General features: G+C 39.1%; 1 long non-coding RNA gene across 1 annotated transcript in view; it reads left to right on the plus strand.

Moving 5' to 3' along the window:
• Positions 1 to 25693, plus strand: part of LOC106506047 — a 131155-nt gene that overhangs the window by 36821 nt on the left and 68641 nt on the right. Inside the window, exon 3 of the long non-coding RNA XR_002338517.1 lies at positions 15497 to 15567. This is a non-coding gene — a long non-coding RNA (uncharacterized LOC106506047). The remainder of the gene's footprint in view (positions 1 to 15496; positions 15568 to 25693) is intronic.

Raw genomic sequence — 25693 nt, forward strand, 5'->3', positions numbered from 1 at the left:
ATAGCTGTCCGCTTTTACCAGCACCACTTATTGAAGAGACTGTCTTTTCTCCATTATATATTCTTGCCTCCTTTAGATTAGTTGACCATAGGTATGTGTATTTATCCCTGGGCTCTCTATCCTGTTCCATTGACCTATATATCTGGTTTATTTTGTTTTGCAGTATTATACTGTAGCTTTGTAGTATAGTCTGAAGTCAGGGAGCCTGATTCCTCCAGCTCCATTTTTCTTTCTCAAGATTAAGCTATTTGGGCTCTTTTGTGTTTCCATAAAAAGTTAAAAAAAAAAGATTTGTCCTAGTACTTCGAAAAAAATGCAATTGGTAATTTAATAGAGGTTGCACTGAATCTGTAGATTTCATTGGGTAGTATAGGCATTTTGACAATATTTATTCTTCCAATCCAAGAGTATGGTACATCTTTGCATTTATTTGTGTCATCTTCAGTTTCCTTCATCAGTGTCTTACAGTTTTTAGAGTACCAGGTTGTTTGTTTTTGTTTTGGAGGGGTTGCCTCTTTAGGTAGGTTTATTCCTAGCTATTTTTGATGCAATGGTAAATAGTATTGTTTTCTTAATTTCCACTCTGATCTTTCATTGTTAGTGTATAGGAAAGCAAGAGATTTTGTATATTAATTTTGTATCCTGAAACTTTACTAAATTCATTGATAAGCTCAAGTAGTTTTCTGGTAGCATCTTTAGAATTTTCTACATTAAGTATAATGTCATCTGCAAACAGCAACAGTTTTACTTCTTTTCCAGTTTGGATTCCTTTTATTTCTTTTTATTCTCTGATTGCTGTAGGTAGGACCTCCAAAACTACATTGAATAAAATTTGTGAGAGTGGACATCCTTGCCTTGTTCCTGATCTTTGAAGAAGTTCTTTCAGCTTTTCACATTGAGAATGATGTTAGCTATGGATTTATCACATATGCCCTTTATTATGCTAAGGTAGTTTCCCTCTATGCCCAGTTTCTGGAGATTTTTTATCATAAATGGGGGTTGAATTGTAATCAAAAGCGTCTTCTGCATCTATTGAGATGATCATATAGTTTTTATTCTTCTGTTTGTTAATGTGGCGTATCACACTGATTGATTTCTGAATATTGAAGAATCCTTGCATCCCAAGATAAATCCCCATTGATCATGGTATATGATCCCTTTAATGTATTGTTGGATTTGGTTTGCTAGTATTTTGATGAGAATTTTTCATCTCTGTTCATCAGTGATATTGGCCTGTATTTCCCCTTTTTTTGAGATGTCTTTGTCTGGTTTTGGTATCAGAGTGATCATGGCTTCATAGAATGAGCTTGGGAGTGTTCCTCCTTCTACAATTTTTTGGACTATTTTCAGAAAAATAAGTCTTAATTCTTTAAATGTTTGATAGAATTTTCCAATGAAGTCATTTCCTGAACTTTTGTATTTTGAAAGTTTTTAGTCACAGTTTCAATTTCAGTGCTTGTGATTGTTTTATTCATACTTTCTTATTCTTCTTGGGTCACTCTTGGAAGGCTGTACCTTCGTAGGATTTTTTTCCATTTATTCTAGAGTTAAGCCTTTGAAGTATAATAATTTTATATTGTTATCTCAGTGTTGATAATCATGATTTAATTCCCCAATAATATATAGGCCCTTTTGGGTTTGTTTTTTGTTTTGTTTTTGTTTTTGTTTTTGTTTTTTTTTACTCAAATGAATTTATCACATCTGTAGTTGCATAATGATCATAACAATCTGATTTCACAGGATTTCCATCCCATAACCCAAGCACATCCTCCCACCCCACAAACTGTCTCCTCTGGAGACCGTAAGTTTTTCAGTGTTCGTGAGTCAGCATCTCTTCTGCAAAGAAGTTCAGTCTGCTGTTTTTTTCAGATTCCACATGTCAGTGAAAGCATTTGATGTTGGTGTCTCATTGTATGGCTGACTTCACTCAGCATGATAATTTCTAGGTCCATCCATGTTGCTAAAAATGCCGGTATTTCATTCCTTTTAATGGCTGAGTAATATTCCATGGTGTATATGTACCACATCTTCTTGATCCACTCCTCTGTCAATGGACATTTACGTTGTTCCCATGTCTTGGCTATTGCAGAGTGCTGCGATGAATATCGGAGTACATGTGTCTGCGAGTCATTGTTTTCTCTGGATAGATGCCCAGGAGTGGGATTGCTGGATCAAATGGTAGTTCTCTTTTTAGTTTTCTGAGGAAGCTCCATACTGCTTTCCACAGAGGTTGCACCAATTTACAATCCCACCAACAGGGTAATAGGGTTCCTTTTTCTCCACAACCTCTCCAAAACTTATTATTTCTAGCCCTTTGGATGATGGCCATTCTGGCTGGTGTAAGGTGGTACCTCATCGTGGTTTTGATTTGTGTTTCTCTAATAATGAGTGATGTTGAACATATTTTCATGTTTCTCGGCCACCTGTATGTCTTCTTTGGAGAACTGTCTGTTTAGATCTTCTGCCCATTTTTTGATGGCGTTATTTGTTTTTTGTTGTTGAGCTGCAGAAGGTGTTTATAAATTTTGGAGATTAATCCCTTGTCCGTCAATTCACTTGCAAAGATCTTCTCCCATTCTGTGGGTTGTCTTTTCGTGTTGTCTAGGGTTTCCTTTGCTGTGCAGAAACTTTAAAGTTTGATTAGGTCCCATTTGTTTATTTTTGTTTTTATTGTCAATACTCTGAGGGGTGGATCTGAGAAGATGTTGCTGTCGTTTATGTCAGAGAGTGTCTGGCCTATGTTTTCCTCCAAGAGTTTTATAGTGTCTGGTCTTATATCTAGGTCTTCAATCCATTTGGAGTTTATTTTTGTGTATGGTGTTAGGGAGTGTTCTAATTTCATTCTTTTCCATGTGGCTGACCAGTTTTCCCAGCACCACTTATTGAACAAGCTGTCCTTTCTCCATTGTATATCCTTACCTCCTTTGTCATAGATTAGTTAGCTGTAGGTGCATGGGTTTAATTCTGGGCTTTCTATCCTGTTCCACTGGTCTATATGTCTGTCTTTGTGCCAGTCCCATGCAGTTTTGATGACTGTTGCTTTGTAGTATAGTCTGAAGTCCAGGAGCCTGATTCCTCCAGCTCCATTTTTCTTATTCAGGATGTCTTGGGCTATTCTGGGTCTTTCATGCTTCCAAACAAACTTCAAAATATTTTGTTTGACTTATGTGAAAAATGTCCTTGGTAATTTGATAGGGATTGCATTGAATCTGTAGATTGCCTTAGGTAGTATAGTCATTTTGATAATATTAACTCTTCCTATCCACGAGCATGGTATATCATTCCATCTATTTGTGTCATCTTTGAATTCTTCCATCAGTGTCTTATAGTTTCGAGAATACAGGTCTTTTGTCTCTTTAGGTAGGTTTCCTCCTAGGTATTTTATTCTTTTGGATGTGATGGTAAACGGGATTGCTTCCCTAATTTCTGTTTCTGCCCTTTCATTGTTAGTGTATAGAAATGCCATTGATTTCTGTGTATTTATTTTTTATCCTGTGACTTTGCCAAATTCATGGATGAGCTCTAACAATTTTCTGGTAGAGTCTTTAGGTTTCTCTAGGTAGAGTATCATGTTGTCTGAAAATAGGGATAGTTTTACTTCTTCCTTTCCAATTTGGATTCCTTTTATTTCTTTTATTTCTCTGATTGCTGTGGCTAGGACTTCCAGAACTATGTTTAAGAGCAATGGCGAGAGCAGACATCGTTGTCTTGTTCCTAATCTCAGCAGGAATTCTTTCAGCTTTTCACCATTGCAAATGATGTTCACTATGGGTTTTGTTGTATATGGTTTATCATATTGAGATAGGTTCCCTCTATGCCCAATTTCTGAAGTGTTTTTACCAGAAATGAATGTTGGATTTTGTCAAAGGCTTTTTCCACGTCTATTGAGAGGATCATATGTCTTTTATTCTTCAGTTTGTTAATGTGGTGTGTCACACTGATGGATTTGCAGATATTGAAGAACCCTTGCATCCCTGGGATAAATCCTACTTCACCATGATGTACAATCCTTTTAATGGATTGTTGGATGCGGTTTGCTGGGATTTTGTTGAGGATTTTTGCATCAATGTTCATCAGTGACATTGGCCTGTAGTTTTCTTTTTTTGTGGAATCTTTGTCTGGTTTTGGCATCAGGGTGATGGTGGCCTCATAGAATGAATTTGGGAGTATCCCTTCCTCTGCAATTTTTTGAAATAGTTTCAGAAGGATAGGTGTTAGCTCTTCTCTAAATGTTTGATAGAATTCGCCTGTGAAGCCATCTGGTCCTGGCCTTTTGTTTGTTGGAAGTTTTTTAATCACAGTTTCAATTTCAGTTCTTGTGATTGGTCCATTCATCTTTTCTATTTCTTCTTGATTTAGTCTTGGAAAGTTGTACTTTTCTAAGAATTTGTCCATTTCTTCTAGGTTTTCCATTTTATTGGCGTATATTTGCATATAGTAGTCTCTCATACTCCTTTGTATTTCTGTGATGTCCGTTGTTACTTCTCCTTTTTCATTTCTAATTTTATTGATGTGAGTCCTCTCTCTTTTTTTCTTGATAAGCCTAGCTAAGGGTTTATCAATTTTGTTGATCTTTTCAAAGAACCAGCTTTTCATTTCATTGATCTTTTCTATGGTTTTCTTTGTTTCTATTTCATTGATTTCTGCTCTGATCTTTATGATTTCTTCCCGTGTACTAACTTTAGATCTTGTCTGTTCTTCTCTCTCAAGCTGTTTTAGATGTAAAGTTAGATTGTTTATTTGAGCTTTTTCTTGTTTCCTGAGGTGGGCTTGTATTGCTAAAAACTTTCCTCTTAGAACGGCTTTTGTTGCATCCCATAGGTTTTATAGTGTCGTATCTTCATTGTCATTTGCTCCTACGTTTTTTTTAATTTCCTCTTTGATTTCTTCAGTGATCCATTGGTTGTTTAGAGCATGTTGTTTACTCTCCACGTATTTGTTTTTTTTTTTTTTTTGCAGTTTTTTTCTTTTTGTTGATTTCTCGTCATATAGCATTTTGGTCAGAAAAGATGCTTAATATAATTTCAATTTTCTCTAAAGTTACCGAGGTTGGATTTGTAGCCCAGGATGTGATCAGTCTTAGAGAATGTTCCATATGCATTTGAGGAGAATGTGTATTCTGTTGCTTTTGGATGGAATGTCCTATAAATATCTATTAAGTCCATCTGGTTTAATGCATCATTCAGGACCTGTGTTTCCTTATTGATTTTTGTCTGGTTGATCTGTCCATTGCTGTAAGTGGGGTGTTAAATTCCCCCACTATTATTGTCAATTTGTCCTTTTAAAGTTGTTAGCCGTTTCCTTATATATAGTGGTGAAACTGTGTTGGGTGCATGGATATTTAAAATTGTTATATCATCTTCTTGGATTGATCCTTTGATCATTATGTAATGTCCTTCCTTGTCCCATAAATAGTCTTCATTTTAAAGTCTATTTTGTCTGATAAGAGTATCGCTACTCCAGCTTTCTTTTTATTCCCATTTGCATGAAATATATTCTTCCATCCTCTCACTTTCAATTTGTATGTGTCCCTAGAAGTGAAGTGGGTCTATTGAAGACAGCATATAGATTGGTCTTATTTTTGTATCCATTCAGCCAGTCTATGTCTTTTGGTTGGGGCTTATAGTCCATTAACATTTTTTTTTTTTGTCTTTTTGCCTTTTCTACAGCTGCACCAAGCAGCATATGGAGATTCCCAGGCTATGGGTCTAATCGGAGCTGTAGCTGCTGGCCTATGCCATAGCACAGCAACGTGGGATCCAAGCCATGTCTGCAACCTACACCACAGCTCATGGCAATGCCAGATCCTTAACCCACTGAGAAAGGCCAGAATTCAAACCCGCACCCTCGTGGTTCTTAGTCGGATTCGTTAACCACTAGCCATGACGGGAATTTCTAGTACATTAACATTTAAGGTAATTATTGATATGTATGTTCTTATTGCAATTTTATTAATTGTTTTGGATTTGTTTTTGCTGCTCTTTTTTTCTTTCCTTCTTCTCTTGTCCTTTTCTGCCTAGAGAAGTTCCTTTATGATTTATTGTAAGGCTGGTTTAGTGTTTCTGAATTCTCTCAGCTTTTGCTTATCTGGGAAGTTTTTGATTTCTCCTTCAAATCTGAATTGAGAGCCTTGCTGGGTAGAGTAATCTTGGTTGGAGGTTTTTTCCTTTCATCACGTTAAGTATATCATGCCACTCCCTTCTGGCCTGCAGAGTTTCTGTTGACAAATCTGCTGATAACCTTATTGGGGTTCCCTTGTATATTATTTGTTTCTTTTCCCTAGCTGCTTTCAGGATTTTCTCTTTGTCTTTAATTTTGGTCAGTTTGATTAATATGTGTCTTGGGGTGTTCCTCCTTGGGTTTATTTTATATGGTACACGTTGTGCTTCCTGGATTTGAGTGAGTGATTCCTTCCCCATGTTAGGGAAGTTTTCAGTTATTATCTCTTGGAATATTTTTTCTGTCTCCTTCTCTCTCTATTCTCCTTCTGGCACCCCTATAATAAGGATGTTGGTGCATTTAATGTTGTCCCAGAGTTCTCTGAGTCTCTCTTCATTTCTTTTCAGTATTTTTTCTCTTTATTGTTCCACATCAGTAATTTCCACTAATCTGTCCTCCACCTCGCTTATTCATTCTTCTGCCTCCCGTATTCTGCTGTTGACTGCTTCTAGCAAATTTTTTATTTCAGTTATTGTATTTTGCATCTCTTCTTGTTTAAGTTTTATATCTTGTATCTCTTTGGTCAGCATGTCCTGTAAGTTATCCATCTTTGCCTCCAGTTTATTTCCAATGTTTTGCATCATCTTCAGCATCAGCAGTCTAAAGTCTTTTTCCTGGAGGCTAAGAACCTCCTTTGCACTTAGCTGATTTTCTGGTGTTTTTCCTTTCTCCCTCATCTGAGTTATAGTCCTCTGTCTTTTCATTTTTATATAATTTTGGTGTGGTGACCTTTTTACAGATGGTGGAGTTTTAGCCTCTCTTACTTCTGATGTCTGCCCCCTTGTGGCTGAAGTTGGTATGGGGGGCTTGCTGTAGGCTTCCTGATGGGAGGGGCTGATGCCTGCCCCCTGGTAGGTGGAGCTGATTCTAATCTCTCTGGTGGGTGGGGCTTGTCTCTGGATGGGATTAGAGGCAGCTATGTGCCTGAGGGGTCTTTAGGTAGCCTGTTTACTGAGGGGTGGGCCTGTGATCCCACCTGGATTGTTATTTCCTCTGGGGCTTCTCAGAAGCTGACTGACGGGTGGGGCCAGATTTTCCCAAAATGGCTGCCTCCAGAGAAAGGGACAGCTGCTGAATATTCCTGAGAGCTTTGCTTTCAATGTCCTTCCCTCACAAGCCACGTTCACCCCTGTTTTCCCAGGATGTCCTACAAGAACTGTGGTCAGGTTAGACCCATATTCCCATGGAGACTTTGCTTTGCCTTGGGACCCAGTGCACCTGAATGTCTGTGTGTGCCTTTTTAAGGATGGGGTCTCCATTTCCCCCAGTCCCATGGAGCTCCTGTGCACAAGTCCCACTGGCCTTCAATGCCAGATGCTCCAAGGCTCTTTCTCCCCATGCCAGATCCCCACATGTGAGAGTTTGATGTGTGGCTCAGAACTCTCACTCCTGTAGGTGAGTCTCTGTGAACCAGTTAGTTTCCAGTCTGTGGAGCTTCCCACCCAGGAGGTATGGGGTTGTTTATATCATGAAATCACCCCTCCTACCTCTTGATGTGTCCTCCTCTTTTTCTTGTGGAGTAGGATATCTTTTTAAGGTTTCTGGTCCATTTGGATGAAGAGGGCTCAGTCTTTAGTTGTGAATTTTGTTGTTTTTATGAGAGAAGTTGAGCTCCAGTCCTTCTATTCTGCCATCTTAATCCCTATATAGGCCCTTTTGATGTGTAGATTCAAGTTTTCTTTTGTTTCTTAAAAAACTGTATTGAATTCAAATTTTAAATGTTGTATATGATCAATTATTTTAGTTTTCTTGTTCTGGGCCTCCAATTATATATGCATTGTTTCTTCTTTGCCTGTTTCCCATCTCTAACTGTTTCTCTGCCTTTCTCCCTTCTGGCTTTTCCTCATTTTCATTATCTTGGCTATTTCTACCTTCATTCAATACCATTTATTAAATTTTCATTTGAATCTATTTTCCCATGGGAATTTTTCAATTTACCCTTAGTTTCTGAAGTGATTTTTATTGTTTATATACTTTCCTTTCTGTGGTTTGATAAACACTTTCATTCTTTCTTGTCTTTTATGTGTTTTTGCTTTTTGCACTCCCAATCAAGATAATTTTTCATATTTCAAAATGCTTGTGTATATGTCATTAACTTTGAAGTGCTGTGTTTCAAGTTATTTCTACTTCATGACTATTTTTGAAGGAGAATTTACATCATCTAAGATGTGTTGACTCATTTTCTGATTTTTATAATAATTTTGAATACACTTTTATTTTCCATCAATCTTTTAATGATTATTGAGATTTCTAATTCAATGCTGCCATCTTCTGCCAGTTCTAAAGTCCAGTTGTTTAGTGGAGCATGTGTGTAAGAGGGGGAGATGTGTGGCAAAGATACCATATCTCCTCTCTTTTTATGTTTTGTTTTGTTTTGTTTTGTTTTTGCCTCTTTTCTTACAGAATCTATTGTTCAAATACAAATTTTCTTTTCTCACTTACCAGGGGTCCTCTCCCTTTCTTTTTACCTGTTCCTCTCCCTGAAGCCATGCCTTTCAAAGAAAACTGCCATTTCAGATCATGTGTGCTTTTAAGTATCTTTCTTGTCGTCAGTAATCAGATTTGTCAACAGATTTTGTTTAGTACTTTCACACCTAAGGTGAACTTTCTCTTTCTAGCTGTGGTTTTGAAAAATAGTCCATGTTTAGCTTCCATCTTCTCATCTTCCTGTAGGTTTTTTTCAAACATGTTCATCTTAAACAGCTTTTGGCAGGAGTATGAGTGATAGATCACTGGGATTTGGTAATTTTTATTTCTCCACTAATTTTGAAGTTTGGTAATTCTCTGTTTTCTAATTATGCTGAAATTGTGGGATTTGCATCATTTTATTTGTTCTTCTTATTTTTCTCTCTTCTTTTTACAGGATATATGAAAAGTATAGACATACGTATTTGCTATTATTTTCAATTCCCCAGAAGATCTCAATGTGTCACCATAGAAAAACATTTCAATTTCATAATCAAATACTTAAAATAATTGAGGCCATATAGGTACAAGACCCAAAATCACACAGCTCATCAGTGACAAAAACTGAGATTAATAGAGTGTGCCAATAAGACCCCAAACAATAGGATAAGATACATATGGTTTTAAATACTTGCTTCTACTGTGTGGTAATGCATGACTTATTTAACTACTCAAAACTACTCTTCCATATCTCATCCAACAAATAGAGCTTATAATACTTACCTCAATGTTCTCTAGTGAAAATTAAATGAGATAAACATCTAAAAGTCTGTACTACATTCTCTAACATGATACGGAAGCCCTTCTTCCCCCAAAGTGTTATCGTTACACCTTTTTCACAGAGTTTTGTTTCCTGCTGCCTATATAGCCAGAAAGTACTTTGAGCAGCCTGTGTCTTGGAATACTCCAAGAAAGAGTTAAATTCATCGCAGCATGTGAGTATTAAATAATGATATTTTGTTTGCAATTGGAGACCCACAAGATGAGATGAATAACCAAATGCTAAGGATCCTATGGAGGGGTTTAATAATGTAATGGGAGATTAAACCCACCAGTTCCCATCTTGTGGGTCTCCAATTGCAAACAAAATAATCACTATTTCCTAAGCAACCTATTTTTCCTTCGTTTTGTTGTTGTTGTTTATCTGTGGTTACACATGTCTTTTTTTATTAACCATATATCTCCTTCCCTTTAACTTCCATCCCTTGAATCCAGTCTTAACATCTAAAAGTCACTATAATAATTTTACTCTCCAGTGCTCTGAGGGTCTCAGAAATAGATCTGCTTCACTGAAGTTGTTATTTGAAATCAAGTGCTTCTTTAAGCCTTTTTCCCCAGACTGTGGAGCCTTACTTTTTTTGGTGGTTGGTTCTTCCCTATTTGTAGAAATAACTAGGCATCTGCATAATCACACAGATAGGTTGCAGGATTTTTTTTTCCTTATTTACTAAGTGTATCAGACTCCTCTCAGAAATCCCCATTTTGGATTTTCTCTAGAATCCAGTTCTTCATATGGAATAGCTATGGCAATGATATTTTTTCTGAATGCTCAAGTGCATGAACTAGTTATAGGATATAAACATGTGCCCAGTAGGGCTCAGGACTAGTAATAAAAGCTATCACTTCTGATTTTCTCTGATGCTTTCTCTTATTTAGACTTTTTTTGGGGAGAATGAATCCTCTCCCTCTTATTCTTACTCTCTTCACTCCTGGCAGCATTTTATTGTATATGATTGAATAGGGAAGTAATAGAAAATGTTGTTACATAGAAAAATGATGCAAATATTAAGGCAGATTTCATCAAACAAGTTTAGAATGACCCCAAGTTCTAAAAATAGTTATAAATAGATTTGTCATGGACCCTTAATTTAGCAGCAAACATGACAACAAAATAGAACACTATCTAAAAATTTGTTACCTGTGTATCTATTTTACCCATCATGTCTGTTACAATGCTCTGATTTTTCACCAGTTCAGGTCACATGTCATAAAATTTTCATTTAGTCAACACAATCACCAAACCCATAAAGCATGTCATATTTTTATTTCCCTAACTCAGTGATTATCATCCACACAATTGTAGTGTTGTTTAGCTGTGGTTTTTATTGAGTATGATGTTTCCACTGAGCTAACTGCCTTGTATTCATTATTTAATTTAATATCATTAAAATCCCATAAGTATTTCACAGGCCATGCCTTTTCCTAAATTTACTATAAAATATCTCTTTCTCTTCACTAAACTTCTTGAAAGAGTTTCTACTTCATGAATTTCTTTTGCAGCCCATTGACATATGGCCCCTTCCCTCACCACTCTATTGAAACTTATCAGCAATAATCACCTTTTTGTTCAACTCAAAAAAAACTTTTCTTTATTTCTTACCTGGTTGGACATTTCCTCAAGCCCACTGTTGACTACTCCCTTTTTCACACAATTTTATAGTAAGCGTTATTATCTTCATTTTGCCCAGATGAAGAAGTCAAGGCTTCCATGTGTCAAATAATTTGCCCAAAGTTACAGAGCTAGTAAGCCAAAGACTCAAGTTTAACAAATGTAGGGTTCAAGTTCTTTACCCTACTCAATCTCACATCCCTGAACTCAAACATCATAGTTCCTTAACCAACTCTTCTCCAAAGATATTCACTCCACTCCACTTGGGTATGTAATCTCTGTAGCTATATTCTGTGGACTCGAGATTCCAAGATCATAACCTAAAATTATGACTTACTAATCACAATGGTCCGCATGTAACCATGTCTTCTTCCTCTTCTTCTTCCTACTCTCCCTCATCTTCCTCCTCTCCTCACTCTCTCTCAATTTCTCCTCTCACTCATCACATCACTGTATTCTCCCTCTCAACTCAACCCCTGCACCAAATAATCAAATATGAAACAGCATATTTTCCCCCTTCTTATTTTTACTCACCCTCATTTTCCCACATCTACACTTCAAACTTAGCTACACATTAGAATCACATGAGAAAATTTTAAATTCCCAATACCCAGGTGGAACTCTAGCCCAAATAAGTCATCATCTCTTGGGGGTGGGGCAGGTACTAATAATTTTTTAAGACTCTGCAGTTGATTCCAATGTAAGTCAAGTTTGTGGACCACTGCTCTAATCTCAGATATTCCTAGAGCAGCTTCTCAAACCTACCTGGTTATAAAGATTTCCAGGGATACCTATGATACATTGAGATTCCCAGGTTCCTCTAGTGGAAATACTAACTCAGGAAGTCTGGATTGGGGCCCAACAATATAGTGAAGAAACACCCACAGGTAATACTTGTTTATAGATTAATTCAGGAAACATACTGGATTTTCTGTAGCTCCTAATATTTTTGCACTCTATCAGCTTTGCACTCTATCCAACTCTCAGGAGCTTCTCTCATCTCAGTGATCCAACACCTCACTCTTAACTTTAGACCACCCTTCATACTTGCCTTTTTGGAGCTCATATATCTTTAAATATTCCTCATTCTTAAATATCTTCCCTCTGCTATATATCTTTCTAAAGTTGCTGCCATATCTCTTATCTCTTTTTATCCTCAAAAGCCTTGACAGTGGCTCCCATTCAGTCCTCACCCAGGATAATCTGCCCTCTATCCATACTACTCTTTTGACCAAGGATTGACAACAATTAGCCCCAAAGGCTCTTCTGTTCTCATGGGTTTTAACTACATATATTTCCATGTAGCTTTTGCTATTAACCATTACCTCCCCCTCCACTCCACTCCAGAAACATTATATCCTCCCTTGATTTTCCTCCTACTTCTCTGACCATTTTATCTCTTTTAGTAAATCAGCTCCTTCCTTCATTCTCTCCATAAATGTTTTTTTTTTCATGGATTCTGTTTCCCCCCTCTTCTTCTTAGATGCATTCTTTTTGGGTATTCTCATCTATTTCCATGGCTTCAACAACAGCTATATCTGATGTCTCAAGATTATATCTCCATTTCTAAGCTCTGCATCCTTACCTTCAACAAGCTATCAGTTAGCATGTAGGTGTTTCCCATTCATCATACCCTAAAGTAAATTCAATATCTCTCTGCCTACATCATCTTCTCTCCTTGCTCCTTTAGTTAACAGCACCCTGCTTTGAATTGCCTGGCTAGAAATCTTGAAATACTGGTGTTATTGACTGTAGGTGGGCCCATATGTTATTAAATCTCCTCACACCGCCACGTCACCAAAATAAGCAGTCATTTCCTACTCACCTTCATCCTGAACAATTTGTCCCAACAGTATTCCAGCTCTGCATCCTGACCTTCACTGGTTCTCATGAGCTTCTCTCATCTCAGCGATCCAAAACCCCACTCTTCACTTTGGACCATCTTCCATACTTGCCTTTTAAAAACTGTTTCTATGGTTTCTTGGCTATCCTCTTAGACTATATTTCTCCCTTGATTGTGCTGCCTTAGTTGGCCCTGTGCAAATTCTCTTCAAGGTCCTACACCCCCCCCAAACCAACCTTCTTGGGACATATGCTGGGGTAACTCTTAAGCCATATCTGCTGCATCCCTAAGAGCAGACACTTGACAGAATCTATTTATATAACATTTCTCATATTTTTTTCTTCTCTTTATTCCCTGACCAGCCCTAATCCAGGATTTTATTCTTTTTTCCTAGAATTATGATAATAGTCTCTGCCTAGTCTTTCCTTGTGTCCACACAATGATCTGATTGAAGTATTCCCCTATTTAATTTCTCTATTGCCTATAGATGAATAAATCTGAATTCCTTAGCCTGCCATATAATCCCTTCATCTTGTTACCAAGTACCTTTCCAGTCTTTGCTGCAACTGATTTGTTCCCCAAGTCTTCTTCCCTATTCCTTGCCCCTCTCATTTCATCTGTCTTACCTGTTTCTCTCCCGCTTCTTCCCCCCAACCACTTTAAACTCTAGGGACACTGAACTCATGATGTTCTTACCTACCTAGTGTTTCTGGAATGTATAGCTCTAATGCCTCCTGTTTTCTTTCATTTTCTCTGACATCTTTTGCCCTGGGAAGAATTTATCACTTTCACTTCTGTCTTTTTAACTATAGCACCTAATGTATTGTATAATATTTATGCACCTGGTTACCTATCTTCTCCATTACACTGCACGTTCTTTAAATGCAGGCACTATGTCTAACAGCTAGTCCTCTACCTAGCAAATAGAAAGATTCTATGAATATTAGTTGGTTAAATGGAAATGCTACAGTCTTTTTGGTCAAGGGTCTGCAAACCAATCTGGTCCACCGCCTGTTACTGTATATAAAGATTTTCTTGGAACACAACCACTCCTACTTATTTACATATTGTCCATGACTCTTTTTATGCTATACTAGTAGAGTTTCAATAGCTGCAACAGAATAAGGTCCATAATGCCTAAAATATGTACTGTCTGTCCCTTTACAAAAAAAAAAAATATATATGACCTTGCTTTTGGTCATTGAAGAGCAGCCTTTGTAAATGATAAGTGTAATTTTATACATACAAGTAGAATGTTCATCCTTTATATCACTGTTGTAATTTGCCCACAATAGAGCCCATGACTTTGATTGAATCAAGAATAGGATGTTCCAATAAGTGGGGAAAAAAATAATCATTTCTATCCAAGAATCTCTCAAACTGCTCATTTCCTTCCTCAGGAGTTCTGTTTTGACATGAGGCACTTCTCTTATTTTGCTGAACCATTGGATGGTTTGGGGAAAAAATTACCATGGAATCATGGGCTTAGAAGATTTAAAAGAAGGCAAAATGTTTCTCCAGGGAAATATAGTAAAAACTCTGTGTATTTATGGCTTTCCTCAGTCCAGATTCATAAGTCTAAAATAATCAGCTAGTGCCACCGGGAAGAGTAGGCTTCCCAGCTGATGCTGAAAGAGGCATATTCAGTGAATGCCTTGTGTCCTTACATGTTGCTTTGGCAGGGTGTTAATGGGATTACCCACGCTTCATTTGGAAAAGACTTGGCACAGAATACATATCTGGATCATACCTGAATACCAAAGGAGGTCTTCATACATCATAAACATCCCTGAGTCCCTGCCTAGATGGTAAAACCTTGGGCGCCTTTGTTGTGGTCCTTAATTCTGTTAATCGCCCTAGGTAAAGATTAGCTGCTCTTGTCAATTTAATTCAGCTTCAAACAAAGCAACAAGGTCACTATTTTTTTCCCCTTCTCTCTCTCTCTCCCCCTCTCTCTCTGCCAACAAACAGGATTGAGTTGTCATGTAGCTCTAATAGGCAGCGTGGGGAATCGTTAGTCCACCCCAACGCCCTGACTGATGGGCACTTCACTTCAATCATCTGCCCGAGCAGTAGTGGCCCAGTACTATTGACACTGTGTCAGCAGTGAGAGAAGATGCCTTAATCGGCCTCGACACCCTCTGCATTGATTTGACAAGTTGCTGTAATGACCTTCTTGTTTTTCTGAAGGATTACTGTTTACTCGGGAGGTGCTACTGACTAAATGCACTGCATCGTCATGGAAACGCTGATGGTGGAGGCTGCCTCCCCATCAGGCCTGGGTGGAGGGTGACATTGATAGGAGCCTCTGAATATTTCAATGAACTGGTCTGTCCCAATAGTGCTAATTTCAGCCCATTAATCAGACCTAATCTGAAGAGCCAACTGGAATTAGGGACCAGCTTTGTCAGGTCACCAGTAAAAGACAATTTCCTACAAAACTCATTATTTTCCCAAAATTCATGTTTAGGATTTCCTTTTAGTGAGAAGGCACTGTTCACTGGGGGCTACCTCCAGAGTGCATCCAGAAATTATTATGACTTACATATGATTGAAGAAGGTTGCTTCCTCCTTCACAGATACACTCTTGCCTTAGAAGACGGGATAAGGATGGAAGAAAACAACAGTTTGAGCACCTACCATGTAACTGGTAATGTGTCAACACTTACATTTATGAATAAGAATTGCTCTATAAATGGTAGTTATTGTTATTATTTAATTCCATTGATTCTGAGATATATGATTTATCCATCCTAACATTCCTGAAATCAGGTACATCTTATAAATCAGTCTCAATGTACATTTGTTGTCAGCCAAGCGGTACTTGTGACACAGTTGGGAGAAAACATTTCATTGACATTTTCTAGAAAGAACAAAAAACAGCAGTATCAAAATGTCTTAGATTCAGCATTGCAGATTTTTGCAATGAGTGCTTGATACAGATTATTTGATTCAGTATTGCAGATTTTTGCAATTAGTGCTTGATACAGATTATTTCTTTCAGTCCTTAACAAAACTTGTACAATTCTTATTGCATTTGTCTGAAAGTAACAGAGACCTATCTACAAAGGACGAAACACAAAAGGATTTATTTTTTTTTCTCAAATAACAAGAAATCTAGAAGTAAGAGTTTATTGGCATTGTTTCAGCAACTCAAGGATGTCAGAGCCAAGGTCCCAGCAGTTCTTTTTGTCTTTTCTTCATGGTCCCAAGATAGCTGCTGAAGCTGAAGACATCACATCCTAAATTCAGATAGAAATAAGAAATAAGGGCAAAAAAGTATAGCTCTCAGTTGCATCAGCCCCCTTTAAAATGAATTCCTTTCTATTCCTTTCTATTACTCTTAACCATTTTCACTTATATCTCATCTACTACTCCAACCTGCAAGGAAGGTTGCCATCCCTACCAAAACTGGGATTATGTTACCTAGGAAGAATAGTAGAACAGATCTTGACTAGGCAATGCTGACCTATCCTATTAACATTGGATATGTTGAAATGCCATTGTATGCATGATGAAATTGAAGTTTAAAGAGGTTAAGTGATTAAAGCCTCACAATTGTCCCATGAAATGAATATTCTTATTCCCATACTACAGATAAAGAAGGAGCCAAATTTAAAGAGATTAAGTAATTTGGCCTCATTGTCACAAGTTTATCTTATCCTAGAATTTTGGCACTGTATCCTAAACCACAAGTCATTCTAGAGAAGGCATATATTCAATGGCAAGACAATTTGAAAAATGCGGGAGGAACTGGTCTAGGAAGCATGAATGAAATTATGTTTTCCTTCTTCCTCCAGGGATACAGCCAGTGGTTATGATCAGAACCCATTTTAAGGATGTGTATGATTTGTTTGGTGTTTATTCACTGAGCATAGAATGTCTGCCTGCTTTTCCAGGACTCCTGAATGGAGGCCACCTGACCATCATTTATTGCTTATTTTAAGGCTTATTGGCCATGCAACTGTTTTATCTTGTGGGCTCTTGTTGACTCCCGACTTCCCTAGAATGTTCTAAGCAACTTCAGCTGTGATTTAAAGGATGTTTAGGGTGGAGTTCCCATTGTGGTGCAGTGGAAACCAATCTGACTAGGAACCATGAGATTGCGGGTTCGATCCCTGGCCTCACTCAGTGGGTTAAGTATCCGGCATTGCTGTGAGCTGTGGTGTAGGTGACAGATGCAGCTTGGATCTGGTGTTGCTGTGGCTCTGGCATAGGCTGGCAGCTGTGACTCTGACTCGACCCCTAGCCTGGGAACCTCCACATGCTGCAGGAGTGGCCCTAAAAAGCAAAAAAGGTTGAGGTGATCTGAGTCAAGGCACCTAGATAGGTAAGATAGAGAGGTGGTTTCTACTTCTAATTCCCTTTTTCTGCAAAATCTACCTTCCCCATTGCCCCCCACCCCCACAGTACACAACCATTACATGTGGCACTGATGACGCTGTTCATCTCGGAATCCCATTTAGCCCCCTGGCCCTAAGCAGGGCTCAAGTCACCAGACTAGACCCAAAGTGTAAACCAGTCTAGTGACTTGTCCAGTGCTTGGCAGTGTAAACCAACCAGGGCCTGGAGAGAACTTATCTGAGAACAACACAGTCGTACAGTGGGAAGTGAATCCAGACCTGGCAAGATAGCCAGAGCCCTGACAACATCATTTGAACACCTGGATCTGGCATCGCCGAAAGGTGTATATCCTACAACCTATTTAAAACTCGGTTAAATGAAACAACAAAGCCCATTGGCTAATGTTAAGTGGAAAGTCTACCACTTTTGATAACAATGATTCCTAATGTTCCAGGAATGAAGCACCATTGCCAAATAAAGCCAAAGCTCAGCCACCTAAAAAGTTTAAAGAAACATAAAAATAAGGCAGTTATGCAAGACTGTTTGAAGGACAAGTAAGGAATAGGTTGAGAAAAATGGCTCAGAATTGAGTTTGAGAACATGGAAGATGAGATATAACTTTTTTTCACATAGCGATATTATTTATATATGTGTGTATATATATATATATATATATATACACTTGTATATACACATGCATATGCATTAATATACATATATACCCTATATTATTTCATGGATGTATGCATGCATGTGGAGGCGTATGTGTATATACTGTTATTTTTCAGATCAATTTAAGAGATATTTTCACTGAATTAATAGTGCTTATAGACAAACTTGAATTTTCTCTAAGGGCTTATTTATCATTTTCTAAAGTAATAAATTAAAAAAAGGTTCGCACTCCAATCACAGAAAAAGTCAATGAATTTTGGTTTTGGCTATAGTCCAGTGGCTAACTGCAAACTCTACCCATCTCTTCCCCAAGAAAGAGCTTTAGAAGCACAGAAGCTAATGCAGTATCCCTAGTTCTTAAAGCTCCTTCTTCAAATTGTTTCCTTTAATGAGTTTAAAATTTCAATAATAACTATGCATATTGGAGCAGAATTAATTGTCACCCTTGTTTAAGCTTTTCACTATTAACATCATGTATTTGTAAATATTTTCATGGGAGGTTGCATGCATATTTCATTTGCCATGCTGGATGTGCTCTCTACACAGGTTGTCAGGAAGCAAAATACAGGCACATATGAAATGTTCAACTAGATCATGTGCAACTCAGTTAAATAAATACTAAGATGACAGACTCTAACAGTGATGCACTGTAAAATTGCTAATAGACAAGACATTGTCTGTTAGGCCCATATTTTGTTACTATTGAGTCAAATTAAAGGGTGAAGAAAGTTAAATTTGCATGTCACCTTAAATTGACACATGCTTCAATACGCTATTGAGCATAATAAAAGAATACCTATATACCATCCTATGCTGGCATGGTAATGTATTAAGCTAAGATAAATGGGGGAGTCATCTGAAGCAGGAAATAATGATAGTCAAATCAGCAGTTAACAACCTGGGGATCTGACGTACATCAGGTTTTAAGAGACAGAGAGAAAACACTAATAGTCCTGCTGATCATGATCTGATGGGGATTTAAAAAAAAAAAAAAACAGAAAAAAAAAGTTCATTGGGGACTTGCTATCCCCATACCTAAGTGAAAGAGTCACTTTTCGTATTAGCAGTGGTTGCAGCGATGGGGGGGGATCAGACCTCCTTATCCATATCTCTCCTCATGCCGCCTCCCCACCTATACCATCTCAGCATAATTACCAGATGCTTTAAGGTAGTCAATGAAGTGTACCTCTTAGCAGAAGAAAATTTAAACTGTAATTCATGTTTCAGAGCTTAAATGATTTTTTTTTTAGTTTATATCTTGAAGGATTTGTGCTACTCCATCATTTCAGGCAAGAATGCTCTCATTCAGAGAGCAGGGTAGTACCCTTGTCCCTCTGCCAGGCCACAACCAAGCTCACTGACCCATGAAAATTCAACCCAACCCTTCCTAAACAGACCCTGAGGCCATGAGCCTGATAAAAAGGAATTTGCATTCAGTGCCCCATTGCTGCCCCGTCTGTTTCCTTCCCTGTCCCTCTCTCTCCCATCCCACTCTGAGTGGTCTCCAAGACTCACTCTCTCTTCATGCATATTTTCAATTATTGGTAGTAACCACTCACTGAGGTACCCAACCGCATGTTCTACCCCTAAAATGCCTCCTAAAATGTTGTCGTCCATTGGAGATTGGAGTCCTAAAACAATTATGGAGAATGTATATATCTACCTGTATGGGCCCCAAGGCAACTATGACATGACTGAAATGAACCTGTCAGTGAATATCAAATTGAACGTGTGTACATCTAAATGGTCCTTGACATAGCTGTGTATGCATGTCTGTCCTAGTATGGTGAGCATAAAGACCGGTGACCTCTGTGCAGGTGGAATATACATCAGGGGATGAGATAGACCCCTCTGCCCCTGCCCCCAACTCCAGCCCAGGCCATGGCTAAGTAGACATCCTGATGAACTCCTGTTTCCAACCGTGTTTATGAAAATTTAATAGTAATAAATTACCTTCCCTGCACACACATTTGCATGTTAATAGAAGTCACATGGTGATCCCATAGATCAGTAAGAATACTACAAATGTGGGATTTGGAACCTTTTAAGTGGCCAGTGGAGCCTTCTAGTTCCTCTTAAAATCATTTGGAGAGAAGTCACCCGTGACCCCATAAAGAGGCAGGTTTTATAGACAAAACCCAGCAACAATTTGAGCATATTCATTGTGCTCTTGCAACAACAGAAACACAAATTCAGTCCAGCCTTTCTCTAAGAGAAGATAGAGGAAGGACAGCTAAGTGATTGGAAATCTGACTTACCTTTCATATGATCCTTTGGGAACAACGAACTCTGTATGGTACTCAGTGGGATTGTTAGTGGGGAGTGACCCCCTCCTGGACTGAGTGAGAACTCTGTTAATTTACCTGGCCCTCAAGCTGCGTCTTCAGCATAATCTCCTTGCCTTCATCAGCTTTACACATCAGGTTCCAGACATCACTTCCATTTCCCCAATAGGGGAAAATATGCCAATTGCCTCCAAGTCTATGAACATTCACCCCTCCTGCCTTTTCACCTGGAAACCTCTCAATGATACTCTAGGTCTCAACTGCTGTCCTTTCTGCTTTCTGCACTGTCTCTAATCCAGTGGTCCTCAAACTGTGTCCCCAGGCCAGCAATCCTGACTTCATGTGAGAATGAGAGCATATTAGAAATGCAAATCTGTGTGTGTCTGTCTCACTTATCCCTTTGAGAGCATGGAGACAAATAACCATGCAGTTAGCATTCATTGTGAGTCACCCATCAGATCCACTCTCCTTGGAGCTGAGCATGTGCCTGTTCTTTTATATCCTTGGGTTGTTACTGGGGGAGGGAGGGTCTGAGCCTGACCTACTGATGGGGAGCTAAACAGGTACCTGTTGAATGAGTGAATAATTCACAAATGAATGGGAGGCAGAATCATAAGGTGGTCCAATGTCCAGTCTCTGTAGCTAGACTGCCTCAGAGAAAATCCTGGCTCCTACCTTCCTGATTGTATAGCCTTAGACAGTTACTCAGTCTCTATGCTTGCTGGTAAAAGAGGCATGGTAAAATGGGCCCAACTTCATAAGCTTGGCATGTGGATTTGATACATTAATAACAGTTAAGTACTTAGAACACTGCATGGCATCTAGTAAGCACCCACTATTATAGTATTAAAAAGGACTTTAATTCTGACTTATTCCTGTTGCCAGAAGAAATTCATTGGATTTCCCTGAGGTATACTTGAAATTAGAATCTGAAATACATATACAAACAGTCTGTGACATAGGATGGTTTGATATAACAATTTTTCAATGTAATGATAGTATGAGAGCAATGTACATTCAATGGAAACTATACAGCACAAAGAAACCTTTCCACAGAAAAGAAAATCATGGACTTGGAGAATAGACTTGTGGTTGCCAAGGGGGAAGGGCAAGGAGTGGGAGGGACTGGGAGCTTGGGGTAAATAGATGCAGATTGTTGCCTTTGGGATGGATTAGCAATGGGATCCTGCTATGTAGCACTGGGAACTCTGTCTAGTCACTTATGATGGAACACGTAATGTGAGAAAAAAAGAATGTATACATGTATGTTTAACAGGATCACCATGCTGTGCAGTAGAAAAAATATATATACAAATAAATGATAGAAAAAATTGAATTTTTAATTTTCCTGGGCTAGTAATATGCATTAACAGCTCACAGCCCCGACTAACAACTGATAAACTTACAACCATCCAGCACCCAGTCAGCCATTCTGCTTTTCACTTTCACTGCAGTATTCAATAAATTACACAAGAGTCAACACTTGACTATAAAGTAGGCTTTGTGTTAGATGATTTTTCCCATCTGTAGGCTAATGTAAGGTAGTCTGAACATGTTTAAGGTGGGCTTGGCTAAGCTGTGATGTTCGGTAGTTTGGGTATGTTAAATGCACTTCAACTTATAATGTTTTTGATTCGCCATGAATTTATCAGGACATAATAAGTCAACAAAAAGCTGTTAAATATTATATATGTATATATATTAATATACATATAAAATATATATATATAATGTCATATGTAATATATATTATATATATACATAGTCTGATTCTATTTCTTGGCACCTTCAACACAGTATCTGGAGAAGAGCTTTATTTGGTGATGTTGTTTTCCACTCAATTAAGTGTTTATTAATGTGAAGCAGAGTTGAGGAGAATAAGGATTTTTCGAGAGCCCCTCTCACTCCTTCCTTCTTACCTCTCCTTTTGATCAGCCTACTGTTTCTTTTCTCTCTCTTCTTCCTCCTATTCCTATTTCCCCTTTTTCTTTCTTGTTGTCCTTCTGTCCATCTCTCTCCTCTCTCTGCCCACCCTCCCTCAACCCCCACACCAATGACTTCCTCCTTTCTCTTCCTCTTTCTCCCCCAAATGTTTCTGGAGCTATCACAACTGATTTCTGCCAAAACTCTTAAATGCCAAAAAGAGTCTGGGATATTATAAGTGATTCTTAACAATCCATGGTTTTTAGCCTGAATGAACATGCTAGCAAAGTATCCAGGGAAAAGAAACAATAATGCAAATGAAATCCTCAGAGTTGTTTTTTTTTTTCACTGCATCTGAAACTGAGCTTCTTTCCTATGCTTTTAACTGAGAGCATCTTGTTACAAACTGTCCCCAGAGCAAGGCAAGAGGGGCTAGCCAGGGGTATACTTGGTATCCCAGCCCTGCCAGCAGAATGCCATTCTCACCCTGCTTGCAAAGCAGACTGCAGTTGGTGGTGTCTGTTGCTTTGCATCAGTTGTTTCAGCCACTCCTGTACTTGTAAGGGGGCCTGTTATGGGAAGGGTTCATGATCCCTCTCTGCTCAGAGGCTGGGTCTGCCCCTCACAAGCACTGAGGAGAGGATTCTGTTTGGTGGGAGGTTGGATAGGATGAAAAGTGGAAATTCTGTGATTATGTCAATTCTTGACCTCCAAACTCTTGTTGTAGGGAAGTGGAATTGTGAACTGTAGATCACCCCACCTAACCTCTCACCACAGAGACCTTTCTTAATGGTCAGCATCCACTCAGCCCTCTGGCAGCAGTCAAAACACGTCTCCCCTGCACTCCATCTTAGCCCTTAACTCTTTCTCAAGTATAAGCAATAAGCCAAATACCACCCTTTGAAGTGGCCAAAGAGATGGGCCATTGCTCATCCAGGCCTGCTGATAATGGCTGATAGGCTCAGATGCAGATGTAGCTCGACATAGAGGGAAGCAATGTTGACAACAGGCCATACCCTTTCAGGCCGCCCCTCTTGACAGAGAAGCTCTTTCCTACTCCCTTTTTAAAATCCGAACCAAATGTGTCCCCCCTTTCTCTCTTCCAGTCAAACAGGTGACTCCTGCCTGGGCAGGGGGAGAAAAAGGGCATTGTCTGCTTCCACCTCTGTCTCCCCTTCATTTCACTGAGCTCACACGTTCCCTCTTCATGTCACTGAAAATGTTATTTATCGATCCTGCTGACAGCGGCAGTAAATAGAGCCAGGGCTGTTTTACATCGCTGATGAGAAGGCAGGCTCCATAACTCATCAGGCCCAATCTGATTCCACATCAGTCCTCTTCCCCTTTTTTCTCTTCTGTATCTCATTACAGAAACGGGAATTAATACACACGGACAGAAGAGAAATGAGTTCAGCTGCTCTCAGGGCTAGTGTGGGAAAGTGGGCATCTTTGGTGGCCCCTAAAGGGAAACTGATGGAGGATCAGTCCAGTGGCTGTCTACAGGCTTGCCCTCACCCTCACTGAGGACCATCAGTTGTGCCCTGAGGATTATAGACTGTGGGGTCATCACGCACTTGGGCTGGAGCTGAAATTACTGTCTGACGGCCCCCCAACCATTCTTCAAAAGTGTACAGCTGTGGGCCAGAGATGCCCTGAACTATAAGATAAAACTGGTGCCTTTTCTTGGAATGCCTTTTTTACTTTAGATTTAAGGAGTAAAATGTATGTTAAAATGAACCCACATATTTTAAAGTGGGGTTGACTCAAATGGACATGAATTTTAATGGGATGCTTCAAAGAAATTTCACTCTTGTGATGAGCCTCTTAGAGCTATGCTTCAGACCTCAGTGAAGAGCAATCACTTTACTCTGGCTTTGGGGTCTCTCAAATAAAAGACTTTCAGAAGGGAGCCAACCTATTTACCCTTCGCTTCTGAAAGCACCATCCTTAATAGGGACCTCACCTTGTGTTCAACCCCCAGCGAGTCTCCACTGAGATAGTTGAATGGCATCTGTGCTGGATATAGGATAAGACCCACAAGAGTGTTTTCCAGGCTCACCCTTTTGTTGCTTGGCTTCAGGCATTTAGGTCCCTTTTCCCCCAAACTCAGCATCCTTCTCTGTTAAATGGGGGCAGTGGTATCTGCCTGCCTGGGCCTATGTGAGCATTAACTGAGACCAAGAGGGGAACTTTGCTTGCCAGAAGTCTTGGACATGGGATTTTCCTGCACTATTAAAGCACAGAGTCAGTGCTGATTTCTGATGGCAGGTTCATCACCATCTCAGGGGCACGTGAAAAGACTGCACAGTATAAACTGACCCACAATGTAAAACACAGTTCTTATCATTATTGAGCACCTGCCAGCTGAATGAAGACCAGGCCTGCAGAATACTGAGTAGGCCTACAAGATGACTGTAATCTTGAGGAACTCTGTGTCTGATAAAATGAGACAAATGTCACCACTGTGGGACCATAGCAAGCAATAGCTAGAGAGTCCAGGTAGGCTGTGTGTTCAGACTTTATAACAACAACAACAAAAAAGCAGGACAATCACAGTGAATCTTGATGGAGGTTTAGGGTATGCCAGGCATTGTCCTAAGGGCTTTACCTAAAGTTATCTTCTCTAAATCTTCTAATAAACCTCCAAAATATATCTGCATTTAAAATTGAAGAATTGAGGCTTAAGATGAAGAGGGTTGCCCACGATCCTACAGTGTCTGACCAGATTTGTTAAACCTCGGAGGCTCTGTCTAGGGAATCCCTCCAGTGGCTCAGTGGTAACGAGACCGACTATGATCCATGAGCAAGCAGTTTCAATCTCTGGCCTCGCTCAGTGGGTTAAGGATCTGGCATTGCCATGAGCTGTGGTATAGGTCGCAGGTGTGGCTTGGGTCCCAAGTTGCTGTGGCTGTGGCAGCAGTCGCTCCAATTCAACCCCTAGCCTGGAAACTTCCATGTGCGGCATGTGCGGCCCTGAAAAAAAAGAAAAAAGAAAAAAAAGGGGGGGGGGCTCCAGGGGGCCGTGACCACGTGGGGTAGGGGTGCATGCAATTGCCAAGAAAGCCCAGTTTTCTTCACTTCTTATCCCCTGAGCACTAGGGATCCTGAAACCCTCACTGGGCCTCAGTTCCTTCATTTGCACAAGAAAGGGATTGACTTAGTGGATCTCAGTTCTGAGACTCAAGACACTTGTGGAAAGGGAAACTAGGCAGATTGAACAGCAGAGAAAAAAAACTCCACAACTCATCTACTGCTTTGAAATAAATTTTGAATAGGTGTGTATGTATGAATATATAGATATATTTTCAAATATAAAATATAGAGGTTCATATATATACATGGTATATACATATATGTCAATATATATACATATGAACATTTATCATTATTATTGTTGCAATTTTTGTTAACCTGCTTGAATTTTAGGCTGACTCTCCCTCTCCTTTACTCAAAACTTAGAGCTCTGAATATTGAGACATCTGAAAACCCCAGCTTTTACTCCTTTATTCGCCATCTTTAGAAGTGGCTGCTGCTTGTTTTCTAGCTATTTCA

This window comes from Sus scrofa, chromosome 14 (genome assembly GCF_000003025.6).
Source record: "Sus scrofa isolate TJ Tabasco breed Duroc chromosome 14, Sscrofa11.1, whole genome shotgun sequence".
NCBI classification, from domain to species: domain Eukaryota; kingdom Metazoa; phylum Chordata; class Mammalia; order Artiodactyla; family Suidae; genus Sus; species Sus scrofa.